Genomic DNA, 15,813 nt, shown 5'->3' with positions numbered 1-15,813 from the left:
TCTATATTTGGCCCTTTATATTTGTGTATCTGCTGGTTTTAGAGGGATTTTAGTAGCATTTAAGCTGGTCAGGATGGGGGACCAGCTTGACCACTGCATAAACCAGTTAAACACCAGCTTGGCCAGGCTATGAGACCATCTCAAAACAGCTAAGAAATCACATCAGCTTAGGCTGGCTGGATGTTTTTATTTATTTATTTATTTATTTATTTTCAGCAGGGATATTTTTAGGTGATGCAAATGTCTTGTTTGTTACATGAAACACTCTAGCAGAGATTTTGTGAGAAAAACAGAATGAATCCCATTTCATACAGAGCCACGATGAGTTGTAATAACATTATATACATATTGCCCTCTGATCTCTGCATTATTGGTGGTTATTTAACCCATTTAATTTCAAATGATTATTAGCTTTGTAAACAAGAATATTTTACTCTTTGTATGGCCCCATGAGACGGTATTAATAAGACCCAGTATAAATTTGCAAACATAATTGAATACAATTTTTAGACAATTCTGCAGAACAAGAAAATAATGCACTTTTTTATTTATTATTTATTATTATTTGTTTAATTTTAAATCCATTTTTTATTTTTATGAAAATCACTTATTAACACATAAGGCTTTTTGTTTTCCATCAGGCTGCTTACAGTATATGTCATTTGGGCATGAGTTATCCTGATAGGATATTTAAAGGGTCTGTTATTAATTATTATTATTAATAAAACACTGATAACTGTTTTAGACCATTTAGCACTTTAATAAAAAATGCAACTGGTTGGATTAAACGGGTTAATTGTTCTAAAAAACATTTAGTTTATTAAACCATTATAATATTATGTGATCTTTCTTTCTTTCTTTCTTTCTTTCTTTCTTTCTTTCTTTCTTTCTTTCTTTCTTTCTTTCTTTCTTTCTTTACTAATGACTACTTTGCAGTGAGCTATAATGAGCATTTTCCACAATTCTCCTGTACAGCATATCACATCAGAGCAACTACATTTCAGATGTAATTCCTCTTCCCCATTATATTTTCCTTCCCTCACTTGTCAGAGTAGATGTTTTCTTGCCTTTAGGTAAAATCTGAGGGCATTTTCTAATTAAACACTGTGCTCACTAACACGACACATTTATCAGTGAGATGACAGTCAACCAGTGGAAACTTTCAGGACGGATATGGGGAGACCGTAACCTCAGGGGAATGAACTTCAGTATATCCCACCAGCAGAACTCAATCGTTGTGGCTCAGAGCTTCTGCCATTATCGTATTCATTAATTAGATTTTCCTAGAGTTGTGCTGAATGAATTGCATATTCAGTCGCTTCAGTATATTTCATTCTCAGTAGGTATACAGGGAAACTTAACAATAGGGAAAGTAAAAAGATGACTTTCATTAAGTATTCAGTGTCATTGCAGTATAAGGAATAATTGAGTAGGCCAGAAGTTTCTTCCCTTAGGTACTTCATGAATAAAGAAACAGCTGTAGTTTATAATGATTTTTTATTATGCAAATGGGGATGAGGATTAATGGTGGCTGTCTGTATATCACAGATTCACAGAACCCAGAGTTGAAGAGTGCTAGGGGTTTTGGGTTGTGCATTTTTGTAAGTTGTTGAGCACTAGCATTGGCTATTGTATTGTTGATCTATGAGCATGTAAATATGTTTATGCATATTCATATGTAGCAGTGATTGCTTATGAGACTCTGTATTTAATGTATACAGCTTATAACAACAGTATCTTTAACATATTTGAACATGATTATGAAAAACAGAAAAACAAATAATGTCACTATGTTAAAACCATATGACTATTCAATCGCTGGAGTGAATGAAGTGATTTTCCCTGAAGAAGTTCTTGTCAACAAGCAGAAAGAGATAATTTTTTCTTTTTTTTTGTGGCCAATTAGTAAGAAATTAGTCACCAAAAGTTCCTGAGAACCCTGTAAAATATGCAGCTAGCACCAGTTGTCATATGTGACACAGTCTCACGATAATGCTGATAACTTGCTCAGATCTATTTCTGCCGATATGAAACTAATTCATCTTCCCTCATTTTGTATATATATATATATATATATATATATATATATAAATATATATATATATATATATATATATATATATATATATATATATATATATATATATATAACCATTACATTTTATTTTTATTTTTACAGTTCTTTTCACAATACTGTATATATAGTTGCAGTGCAGCTTTACAAAGAATAGCGCATTGCAAACCTGCTTGACTAATACTTGATTTCCAAACAGAGTGATATTGAGGTTTAGAAACTGTATAAAAGCACATAAACGTACCTCAGCTGTAATGCCAAGACTAATAATGTATTCTCCCACAAAACCATCCTGCTATTCAGTAGCCTTTTTTGACCAAATAATGCACAAACTTGATAAAACATATATGGATTTTGGAAACATAAGACTGGAAATGCTAAATGCTAAGAAATGCTAAATGCTAAATGCTAAGACACGTTGAGTAAGAGTGAAAAAAAAAAAAAAAAAAAATTATATATATATATATATATATATATATATATATATATATATATATATATATGTATATATATATATATGTATATATATATATATATATATATATATATATATATATATATATATATATATATATATATATAATATTTAAACAATTAAATAAAGACATATCCTGTGCATGGGATTGTGTGTGGACAGCTGAAGGGCAAGCATTTTTATTTATTTTTTCTGTTATGAATGGTAGCTCTGCCATGAAGTATTTGGCAAGCAATGTAAATGAAGACAAATAACACTGAAAATGCCTTTGCTAGACAAAAATGAACAGCCACCACAAACATTTTACCCTTCGAGATAATTTCGCCTGTTGAGACAAATAACTCTCAAGTGTAACCGCATTCCAAACATTCAAAACCAGGTCATTTTTTTGCTTGAAAAATGAATAGCACCCTACTGAAAATGGCAAACTCATAGCAGTATGGAACAAAGACTTACTGCTAGCTTTACAAACCAGTTGTAGTTCAAGCTACTGTAATAATGAAGTTAAAGTCAATGTGAAAACAGAACTTGCAATATTTACTTATACATTTCCCTGGTCTGAAAATTAATCAGTGGATTCATTTCAATAGAAAATTCTCATTGTCAACATAAATGGTGTTTTTGTGTTGATTTTAATTGTACAATGAGTGTTTATGACACACATGGTTTATAAATGGTTGTTTCTTGTATGTTTAGAAGGTTTGCAGTTAGATTCTGGCCTGGTAGTTGCTGACTGTAGCGATAACTGTGACCCAAGGGCTAGAAGGTGAACACTAGCAGATTCAGACACTCTTCAGTGTGCCGCAGATTCATATCTACCTGTTGAATGACAATATCTGGCAGGTTTTTTTTTCATATCCTTTTTACTTAATCCATTCTTTCTGTTCTAATTGAGATCTTTCTTTCTCTCGTTGCTCTCAAATCCACTAATTAATCTGTGAATAATGGCAGCTTCAGCGGAGGCTCTGTAGGGAACAAGCATGGCCATTTGAGTGAAAAATTTTATAAAGCAAGAGTAATATGAAGATAATGGGATAAAATTAGATGCAGGTGTTGCTGTATTATTGTTTTCTTTTAAGAAGTAGGATTTCCTCACTGATCATTTCCTCAATTTAGGTCCCGATCCAGCAAGCCTGCATTTTTATTTCCTCGCAAGTGTCAAAGCGATGTTTATTGTTGTATAAAATGTCCTAAAAGAAATATAAATTACTAATGTATATATAGTCCTCTTGTAGGATTCATTGTTGACATTGAGCACCAATTCAGAGCACTGCTTCTCATGATTACATTGATTGCCAAATTCATCTTTGTTGTTCAGTGGTAAACACTGAAGATAGAAACTTTTTCTTTAGTATTGAACTATTTAAGCTACATGTAAACATTGTGCTGTGCACTGACAATGCAAATGGAAAGTATGATGTGAAGGTGAATGTCTTAGTAGTAAAAAGCACTGTTAGTGCAAAGGTCTCTTTCCCAGGATTCTGTGCTTTTACAAGTGCAATATTCCTTTCAAACACACTATTCTACCGCAGCCTTGAATGTGAAATATGCTGAAATGTGATCCATATGTGGCTCTCCAAATAAGAATATAAATGTGTGTTTTTGTTATGTTTTGTACAAAATGTCTGGGAGTAAGATGATTAATATTTTCTAATGAGGATCAGTAATTAATGGAAATGGAACCATTGTTGCTGTATTTTATGATAAATAAGACGGCAAGTCAAACGTAGGTGTTAAAGAGCGATCTTCTCAAAATGGTAATTAACTGAATAAGCGGTGATGAGTGGAGAGAGAGAAACACGTCAAACAGAATGAGTGATAAACAAGTGTGGCATATCACTGTGTGCACAGAACACACAGAAGTCTTTTTCTCCCAGCATGCATTTCATTCTTTTTGACAGGGGGTGAGTGCTATCAGTACTTAATGCTAGTCAGGGGTTTCCGTATCCCAGAATGCAGTGGGAAACACCCATCTTGGCCACAAGCGGCCTGCATGGTGACGCAAATTAAATTCCGAGCAATCTGCAGCCCACAGGAATAGAAGCGTAGAAGCTAAATAAAACATTTTTTTTTTCAGTAGAATAATGCTGAAGGATGAGTTGATGGATTGCGATAATTGTGCGAGTTAGCAGTCGCATGCTGGAAAATAGTGTGGCTAAACTTCACAAATCTACTGAGATTACAACATCTGAATAAAGCCATTATTGTTGTTGCCTCGCACACTTCCAGTGATTATTACCTCCTCTTATTATTATCTCCACTCAAGAGCAAAGCAATTTGATGATATTGAGATCTGTGTTGTGATTTACTTCAGAATAAATGGCAGTGAAGGGATTAATCCGCGTAAATATCTGGGATTAAACCAGCTAGTATGAAGAATGCTATATGTGACCCTGGACCACAAAACCAAGTTGCTGGGGTATATTTTTAGCAATAGCCAAAAAAAACAAAAAAAAAAAAAACAATGTATGGGTCAAAATTATAGATTTTTCTTTATGCCCAAAAATCATTAGGATATTAAGTAAAGATCATGTTCCATTAAGATATTTTGTAAATTTTTCTACTGTTAATATATCAAAACTTTTTGATTAGTAATATGGATAGCTAATAATTGATTTGGACAGTATTTTCTCAGTATTTATATATATTTTTTGCACCGTCAGATTCCAGATTTTCAAATAGTCGTATCATGGGCAAATATTGTCAGATAATAATAAACCATAAATCAATGGAAAACGTATTTATTCAGCTTTCAGGTGATGTATAAATCTAAATTTGGAAGAATTGACACTTAAGACTGGTTTTGTGGTCCATGGTCACATATCAAATAATTCTTGAGTGTAGAAAGCTATGATTGAATGCTCCAAAAAGTGAAATTTGGCAAATAACGTTAAAATATATAGTTAATGCTTTTGTTATGTGAAATTGAATGATAGTACGTTTTCAGAATAAAATGTGAGTTTTAGAAAACATGGCATCACAATATTAGGATGTTCTGTTGGGTTTCCAGGTTGTTGCAAGATTGTTTTTTATTGAATCATAATGGGGTTCAAGATGTTGCAGTGGTTTTTTGGGTGGTTATGTAGTTGCTAATGAGTTCTACATGGTTTTTAATGAGGTTGTCAGTAAGATTCAGGGTGTTCTAGGTGGTTGCTTGGGTGGTTGTGAACAAGCTTCTTAACTGTCACCTCCCCTTTTTAAACATAGATGTGAAAATGCATTATGCATTTCCAACTTTAATGTTTAAATGGAATGAAGTTAATAAAGTTGGTCTCAATCATTTATAAATCAATTATTGCTTAAGATATAAATTATTTTGTAATCTAAAATTTCTATAAAATCAAAGCCATATGTCTAAATATGTTATGTTTCAAATTTGAAGTTGATATTACAAAAATTGAGGTTCCAGTGAGATTTTGTTTAGGTGCTATACCAAAAAAATAGCCACCGGGTGACACTCAAACTCCACTGATTTTTATTTTTATTTTTTTTATACATTTTCGTGTCAAAAATCGATACATATGTCACAGTTACTTCAATTACTTCTATCACAAATTAATCATCAAATATAGAAACATGAGCGTTCCAAGCATATGTCTTTTGTTAAGATTAGAACATGATTTGATTAGAAAATATTGTAGTGACACTTGACACCTCCCACTAGAGGGAGGAGCCTACTAAGAGGATTTAAAGTACCATTTACATGGTAACAATCATAGATTTTAAAACTGTTTTCACAGGATGAATTTTAACTGTTAGAGCTTTCTAATTATATCTAATTTATATCTTTTTTAAAAAGAGTGCATGACAGGTTACTATATCTGTTATATTTTTAATTTGTTATTGATTGTTTACTAGAATTAAACAGTGTAAAGGTTCTAAAAGAAAATAACATATTTGAAAGATAAATAATAAAAAAGATATGCTGATATGCATTTGTTAGTGTGTTGGTGTTCGGTTGAGATGGAGTGTGAGATACAGTCGGAGGGATCAACACAGATCTCTGTGGAGAGCACAGAAAAGTCAAATCAATCTTACACATGTAACTGACATTCTTTCCAGATGCTATTAAACATGCAGCACCTCAATACCGGCTGCTGCTACGCTACAGCTCAAACCTGCTCCCACCCTCTAAACTAGCTGACAAGCAAAAACAACTGGGAAACGCTTTGAGACATTGATGCAGAGGCCCAAATTGATTGAAAATGCAGAGGCTAGGCCCTGTTTTTGAACTAGATTTGGCTTATTGGTCATTTTTAATCAGCCAGACGTAGGGAAGAGGGAGGAAGGAGAATCCCTCTGCATTCAGAAAAGGAGATTTATTTCAGAGAGCTGATGTAAGCATCAAAAATAAACTGCCCACCAATTTCAAAGAGACAGTGTCTGTATCTGAAAGAGACAGTATCTGAAAGCAATCCAAATTTAACCAAACGTCACAGTCTTGTATAAAGCGACCATGGTGTTGTTTTATTCTAATTTAAGATTGTAAATCTATCCTTTGGTAATTCATAATTGTATACATAAACGTTGCAATAATGAGTTAAGTAAATTATGAGGTAAAAGGTCTAAATTATGAGAGAGAAAACATATTATGAGAAAGAAAAAGAGAGAGTATGTCAGTTTTATACTTACGCTATAACTATGGATTTTATGTCATAATTTGATCTTTTCTTTAATAATTTTGATTTGACCTTTGTCTCATAATAACAAGTGTTTTTTCACCACCTTGTCACCTTCTTTTTTTTCTTCTAAAAGTGTGATTTGTTCATTTGTTCATTCATTCATTTACTTATTTTGTTTTATTTATGTGCCGAACATGGGTTGGTAGGGATTTGGAGACTAATTTGGACTTCAATTTTGGACAAAAACAGTATTCAAATATCTTATGTACTCCTCAGAATAAAGAAAGCCATTTGGAATAATAAAACAGTGCGTAAATAATTAGAAATGGTGTTTTTTGAGAAGTTAACTATATTTTCAAGCAGTGGTTGACCCCTAAAGGTTGAGCTATATTGTGAATGAAGTGACAGCTAAAAGCCATTTTTAGGCACAATGTGCAGCAGTGCTAGTTTCACAATAAAACATTCATGCCAGGTCAAAAAAAAAAAAAAAAGAACAGAAAAAATAATAATTAATCCCTGGAAAGCAACATCAAACAGCTGTCATGGAATAATGCAGCTTTCTCTCTGTGAAGGTATGGCATATCAAAAGTAGGTGTAAATTAATGTATTTAAATTAGTTATGTAAAAAACAAAACAAAACAAAACAAAAAATTAAAAGAAGAAAAAAAAAAACTTTGTTTGAATCCTTTGAAGATGACGGCAAAACCAAACATTTGAAAAAAAAGCAATGTGCAAACTGATTCACTGAGTAGCTGATTAAATGCATTCTAATGCATCAGCATTCTAGTGCACCGTCTCATGTGAGCTTTGATAATATATGTATACTTTTTAAGAATAAAAAAAATTGGTGTGTGCCAGACCAGTACTAGGCTAAGCCCATTTGTGTGAGACATCTTTGAAAAGACACTTCAGAGATGGATGAAGACATCTGGAGGCACCTGGCATCTGCTTATGTCCAAACATGTTTACCTCACTTTCCTCAAGAGTGCTAAAAGACTGCGCTCCTCTTAGCCATAGCTTTGATCAAGCACTTCCATGTGTCACTGTTCTTATGGCGTTAGGAGACATTACCTCCTCCACTGGTCATTTATATTCAAGACAAACACATTACCAATTTAAAGGATTCCACATGGCTTCAGCGCCCATAAACAGCCTCTTATGAGCAGTTTAACAATTACATTACAAATCCAGTTTTGACTAAAAGCAGTCATACTCAAAATACACTTCATAATCATGTTTAATTGATCATGATACATTAAACCATAGAGCTTTCTTGGTGTACACATTCTGTTGTTGAAATCAGCTGGTTTATACGCACTTATCAATACAGGTGAAGATGGTTGGTGCTTGTTGCATTTCCAAATAGCAATAGAAAACATAATCTACTGCTAATGTGAAAATGAACACAGTGCTGTGCGTCACTTTGAAACATGCAGTGCATATATTCATTAAATTAAATCATAGCCTTTACTCAGCAGGCTTGTCGCAGTATATTGGGGTTTCTGTTTAATTTCAGTTAACTGTAGACCCAATTTTGATTATTAATATTAATTTAACATTAGTATCTTTTATTGCATTTATGCAGCCAGTGTTTTATAAAAGCAATAAGCCACTTGATTCTGTGCGCTTCAGTAATTTTACCACTGTGAAATAGTTTTCTGGCAGTCCCGCTTCATGTTGTGCTAAAGAACACTTTTTAACCGTGATGAAATCACTTTAGCGCACGACCAGTGGCTTATTGCTTTAATATATTCTCTAGCTTAGCAGGCAGTTTAAACGTAACAAGGATTTTCATTTCACGTCTTCTCTGTCCTTGAAGAGTGTCTTCATGTTGTTGTGAAGGTGTACATGTTTTCAGATTACTCCGAGGCGTTGGTAAGTGATGACAGGCATCTGATAATTGTATCCATCCCTCTTCTCCTTCATCTCCCTTTCCATCAGCTTTCATTTCCACTGTCTTAATGTTTTCACAAATGAAACCAGGGGGCCGGGGAATAAAGATGGCTTTGTCTGACCAATTTTTCGTCGGTCTGTAATTTATATGTAAAACAGCATTGGAAATGCAGGTGGAGAGATGATGAACTGGTTAAGCGCTAAACCGTAAAGGGTGCAGATCATTAGCAATCAGTCCGTTCGGATTGGCAAAAGAGATCAGGATTAATTGATTTATCCACACGCCCCATGGGCCACTTGACTTTAAGGGAAAGATGAGGTTCGAACGCTAAAAGGTTGGAGTGGGGACATATCCGTCGCTGCTCACTCGCACTCTCGACAAGATAAGTGGAAAGAAAGTAAGGCTGGGCAAGATAAAAGCAAGCGTCAGATGCGGTCCAGTGAGTTATGTTTTTTTGTGTGCTGTGAGCTTTGTAACTTGGAGAAACTGAGAAGATCCGTGCTGAAGAAAACATATATATACTATTCATGTGGAGTGACAGACAGAACTGTATTATGTTATGTTAGCCTAACAAAAGTGTGTGTGGCTACAGTCCTGTGACTGGCTATGTCACGTCCTTCCCTTTTAAGTCTCTTAGCACTGCCAATCAAACAGACTAGTGGACCTGCTCCAATGCATTATTAATCAATCCATCCCATTAATCATTTATTAAACCAGGTGGTCTGCCTGATAGTCCAATAATTAATTTTTTTAAAGTTAAATAGGCATCACAGAGGATTCATTTGATGGGTGGAGGAGAGATTCACAAAGAGAGATGCAGAAATCAAAGAGCAAAAGTCAGTTTCTCAGGGTGTTGCTCTTATGTTCAATCCCACAGATCCCTCTTTAATTCACACTGCCTTGAGGACACGTTCCCACTCTGATTGTCTGTCCTTTATCTGATTGTTTAATTTCCCTTTAAATCTTTTACAAGTCCTCAGTTCATGCTAATTGAAGGGGAATCTCAAATGCATTGTGGAGTTTTGAAAAATATAATTTGGTTTAATAATAATTCCTGTTCTTGTCTGTGCACCAAGTTGTCTAAAACCTCTTCAGCCTTTACCATGGCATAAGGCTTATTAGCTGACTAAAGGATCATCCAAAAATGAAAATGATGTACTGTAAGTTAGTCTCGTTTCATTCTAAACTGTTCTTCCACACACAGAATTGAGTCTCAATAATGTGAAAAAAAAAAAAAAAATTAATGGGCAGCATTCGAACTGGAGTCCATCTGTATGTCCATTGATTTTAGGTATAGATGTCAAGCTGTAAAAAATGTGAGCACAGAAAAATGAAGCACTGATCAAATCCATAACAAAAACATTACGGCGATTTCAAGTTCAGAGCAGCACCAGATTGCAAAAATAATGACTTTCCAAACATTCTCAAGCTCACAGAGGCCATGCATTATTGCTTTTCTGTATTGTTTTCTTAAGATCATAACTTTCTTCTGGTCTCAACATTAAAAAAGTTTGAGTTTTAAGATATTTATATATAAACCGTATTGCTTGACCTCTAGGGGCAAAGTTAGGTTATATATCAGGGGTGGTGAACTCCGGTCCTGGAGCTCCGACCCTAATTAAAACTCACCTGCCTGTAGGTTTCTAATAACCCTTCAGACCTTGATTAGCTTGTTCAGGTGTGTTTGATTAGGGTTGAAGCAAAACTCTGCAGGGCTGCGGCTCTCCAGGACTGATGTTTGCCACCTCTTTTATATATAGTCTCGTGTAGCCAAGCTTTCAGACTGACAACGGAAGGTCTGGGAACTTTGGTTGCTTTAAATAGCAAGGCACGCCCAAGAGGCTATGTGAATGACAGATAATGCAACCAGTTGTGTCACGTTTTGTGCCACATCATGTTTAGGGGTGTGGAAAGTTACCCACAATAACAGACTGGTGTGTAAATCTCTTGGACATATTTTAAAGATTCTATGCCGCGAACTTTAAATATTTCACATACTTTTAAAAATCCAGCATTTAGTTGATCCTGGTAAGTGTTCACTGTCACAGCTGTAAACTTGACTGCTTTCTTCTAACATGAGGGGTTTTGGTGTCACGGCATATTTGTTTCTAGGTGGAACATGAAAGAACGCGACACATGTCTCTCAGAAATCCTGTATAATTCAACCAATTCAATGACCACTTTGAAACTCCAGAAGTGTTTCCAATTTTTTTTTTTTTGTGCCGTATGCATCTGACATTCAGCTTGATGTCTGGGGCTGAGACTATATAACTATCATTTTATGTGTGTAATGTTTATGTGTATATTTCAATAAATTAGTAAATCAATAATATTATCTATATATTTTTTTTGCATGCGCGCAAACACACGTTATTAGTTTTTTACTAATTTGTTCATTTATTGAAACACATATAAAAACTGTTAGGATGAAGCCTATTTTTTTACATTTAACACATTTTGCATCATTGACAGTTGGCAATTAAGAACATTTACTAACCAATTTGCATTAGTATTGAATTATAAAATATAGTGTTATTTATATTATTAAATGTTTGTTTTTTGTTCATACTTTGTAAATGAAAATGATAAAAAAAAATGTGTCATATAAATTTCTTAATGCAAAATTCTTAATGGTCCTTAATGGTAGACATACAGAGAGAACTGCACCAATTGTTGGGTCTGCTCACTAGAAATAGGATTTTATCAGCAAGAAAGTAAATTATTTTTGAAAAACAGATTTGCATGTGAATATGAGTGTATCCAAACCCAGCAACCTAACAAAAATATCACGCTTTTAAGTAATGATTTCAACCCGTGCATTCATTATCACCTTGTACTATACAGCCTTCAGTGTCCCAAACCTGCATCTGAAAATGACCGCCTATGCCCTCCACCAGACATTGGTTTGAGGTAAATTGGCAATACTTCCTCTTCCCCCGCTGGTACCACGCTTCTAACTTCACACCAGTCTGGCTCGTGCTCCTTGGACTCTGGCTGGCACATCCACAGCCAATCCAAGCCAGGGTTGGCAGGTATCTGCATCCTGCAAAGCCGTGCCGGGCCAGGTACCACTGTTCTCTGAGCAGATGGTACTGCAGCAAACGTAAGGGAGGAATACGGGCCCAGATGCAAATGTATGAACAAAGAGCATAAGGAAATATGCAGTGAAACATTTCAATGACAAAATGTGCTGAAAGGCAGATACCTCAGAATGAAAACTGGAGCACAGCGGAGGACGAAGGCAGACGTTTATAAAAAATAAAAAAAAACAATCAAACGGAAAAGTGATTTCTTGAATATTGAGATGAATTATTTACTTTGCCTGCATCTTAAAGCAAAATTTCACCCTATATTGAATACTCTGTCATTATTTACTCAACATGCCCCCCCCCAAACACACACACTTTCAGTGCAGGCCAGAAGCAAAACTTTTGAAGAAACTTGATGCAGATTGTTACATTTGGCACTCTGACTTGTGCTACTTAAATCATCTGCCTAATATCAGGTATATCCGTTAAGTTCTGCAAATTGTGAGGTGGGATTTGTTGGTCCAGTACTTCTCATTGAAGCTCAGTCGAATTGAGATCTGGGAAACTCGGAGGCCAAGGCAACACCTTGAGCTCTTCGTCATGGTCCTCAAACATTCCTAAACAATATCTGCAGGGTGGCATGGTGCATTAACCTGCTGAAAGAGCCCACTGCCATCAGGGAACACCACTGGGTCATGATCTGCAATACTATTTATGTAGGTGGTACATGTCAAAGTAATATCCACATGATTGCCAGGACCCAAGGTTTTCTAGCAAGACACTGGCCAGAGCATAACATTGCCCTTTATCGGCCTGCTTTCTTCCCATAATGCATCTGCTGCCATTTCTTTCCCAGCTAAACAACACACACCCAGCCATGATCCAAAAGTAAACATGATTCATCAGGCCAGGCAACCTTCTTTCATTGCTCCATGGACTATTCCTGATGCGCATGTGCCCATTGTAGGTGTTTTCGACTCTGACCAGTCTACGGCTGAACAGCTCCCCTGACACCGGTTCACTAGTTCTCCCTCCTTGACATTTTGGAGCTGCTCTGACCCAGTCGTCTAACCATTATTTTTGCCCCTTTTCAAAATCACTCATATCTTTTCACTTGCCCATTTTTCTTGCTTCCAAAACATTAAATTCAATAACTGAATGTTCACTTGCTGACTTATATTGCTTTCTCAGTGGATTTAATGTTGTGGATGATTAGTGAATGGACTGTGATGTAGATTGTCAGTGAATATGAACCAGGGTTATTATAGTTGATTGTTACTAAAATAAGTAAACAAATTTTTTTTTGTTATTTGATATAAAATGTAAAAGGCTTGTTTCTTGTTGCCAAAGCATTCAAGAGTTCAACAGAGGTGTTGTATGGAAAGATCAGTGTAAATATTTATTTAGAATTTAAAATTTTCTTGGAACTGTTCCTACAAAATGTAGAACTAAGTCTTGAAATCCATTTTTGGAAAGATAAACGATTTTGTGGCTGATTTAAGATGATTTTATTTTTTAATTTTTTTTCTGGTCAGCATCAGCTATTTCTATTCCTCTCAGGTCATTCTTTGTCTTATCTTCTCACCATTAGAGTGTTTTATAGGTGTAGTAAATGTGTTTGAGTGTCAAGTCACTTTGAAGCCCTTCCCTCATCAGATTTTTCACGTGTGAAATACTGCGTTCACCCTCGGTTACATCAGACCTGTCCCTGAACCGTACGACGCAATCAGCGAGACCCATTTCTGCTCGCCAGCCCTGCTGGTGTTAAAGTACATCATCACAGATACTGCACTTGATTGTTATAAATCAGGACATGAACAATCAAACTATAGAAAAGTGGGGGAGGAAGGCCTAAAGAGTGGCTAAAATCTAGCCAGTCCAGACTCTTCAGCATAATATATGTATTCCTGCAGGCTGTGTCCTAGGTCAAGGACATTTGGGCAGAACTGCCTGTGCAAGCACATTTACTCACTTTGCTCAGTGTGTGTTAGAATGCCCACAGATCCAATAAAGAATGTAGATTTTTACACTCTTTGTTGATGTTGGCAGTTGATATGAAACAAATTAAGATTTTAATGATATCTGCTGAACAGAAAGCCAGTGGAGAAAAAGAAAGAAAAGCTTACACAGGCTTACAGTGTTATCCGCTAGTTCTTCAATGTTTGATAGATTGATATGATTGTTTCCTATTGTGGTAGGGAACATTTCTATCTCATTTATTATAGAAATGTGCTTCTCAATCTTTTTGCCTTATGTATCTTTTTTTTTCTTAATAAAAAGAACAAGGTCTCAAGATTTATTTTCACAATATGATGGGATACACTAAGCCTTGAATACCACTATGGAGTGGTATTCAAGATAGTGTGAATTTAGTGTGCGTTAAGGGTACTGCACTTTGGATCTTTTTTTAAGATCTGGATAGTCTTGCACACTTACTTCCTGTCACATGCATGTACTCTCAAGTGACCAAGACCACAAGTGTGGATATTTGGACAAGGCATCAGTCTATGCCATATGAATTTGATTCACTAAAATCGACTCATTAGAGTCATTTGTTTTGAAATTGGATTACACTCCTTGAACTGTTTTGTTTGATTAACTTAAAAGAACTGACTCACTCGAATCATTCATTTAGAAATAGGAGTACATTGGTTATACCGTATGTGTTCCATTCACTAAAAAGAACCATCTCGTTAGAATAATTTGTTTAGAAATCAGACTATACCGGTCATGCTGTACTGTATGTTTTTGATTAGCTGAAAAGCACCAACTTACTAGTATCGTTAGTTTTAAAATTGGACTACGCTGGATGTCCTGCATGTGTTTGATTCACTAAAAAGAACCAACTCATTAGAATCATTCAATTAGGAGTCAGAATACAATGGCCAGACTTTCTACTTTGAGTTATAGATTCAGTAGTAGTAGATTCAGTCTTGCCTAAGAAACTCTGTCTGGGTTTTTAGTATCATTTTAATAGGTTGAATGTAGTTGACTAATGATTCTTGGCTGATTATTATGAGAATTTCAACTTGATAACATTCATCTCTGGTTTGGAATCATAGTACTAGACGTGAACCCATCTGTACTTTATTTCTTGCATCCGCTAGGACTTATGTGTGTTTACTCCCTGTTTGTTTAATCTCTGTTTAATAAAGTTTAGTGGGGCTTCAAACATCAGAGGATTGTGCGTGTATTTTAAAGTGTAATGAACTCACTCAGGTGTCCATGGAAACACGCGTGCCATGCCGGGAAACAACACTTCACATCAGCTGGCACACCTGGCGTTACTGATTTGCCCCTGCTATTTCATGGAAAGACACTAAACTATGAAACTATGAAAAATGTTTGCTTAGCATGTCAGCTTCTTGGTGTTGAGTCTACCTCTCTCTTAACAGTCAGGGTTTGACTGAATCAGGTTAGAACAGCAGTGTGGATATGGATGACAACACAACTGTCGGATGGGCATAGCAAGATGCTCAGACGATGTTTCAAAAAGCAACATCTTACATAACCTCAGAAGGGAGTGTGGGAAGGGATGGTGGGGGCTTGTGGGTAAGCCAGACGCTTTGAACAAGTGTTGTGACGCTTTTGAGTACCATTTGAGGGTGCAAAGAAAATATGCAGCATATATAGAATGAGAACAGCCTTTTAGTTTGGATATTGCGAAGCGTGGAGAACAACAAAGTTGGATTTTGCTGTGGATAGAGTGTTACACGGAT

The 15,813-nt window shown here is 35.4% G+C and overlaps 1 protein-coding gene across 2 annotated transcripts in view; it reads left to right on the top strand.

Moving 5' to 3' along the window:
• LOC113042928 (VPS10 domain-containing receptor SorCS1-like) overlaps positions 1 to 15,813 on the top strand; it is a 142,758-nt gene that overhangs the window by 1,379 nt on the left and 125,566 nt on the right. The gene's annotated exons all lie outside the window — the stretch shown is intronic.

The sequence above is a fragment of the Carassius auratus genome, chromosome 1 (assembly GCF_003368295.1).
Source record: "Carassius auratus strain Wakin chromosome 1, ASM336829v1, whole genome shotgun sequence".
NCBI classification, from domain to species: Eukaryota; Metazoa; Chordata; class Actinopteri; order Cypriniformes; family Cyprinidae; genus Carassius; species Carassius auratus.
This window is presented reverse-complemented; position numbering and strand designations above follow the sequence as displayed.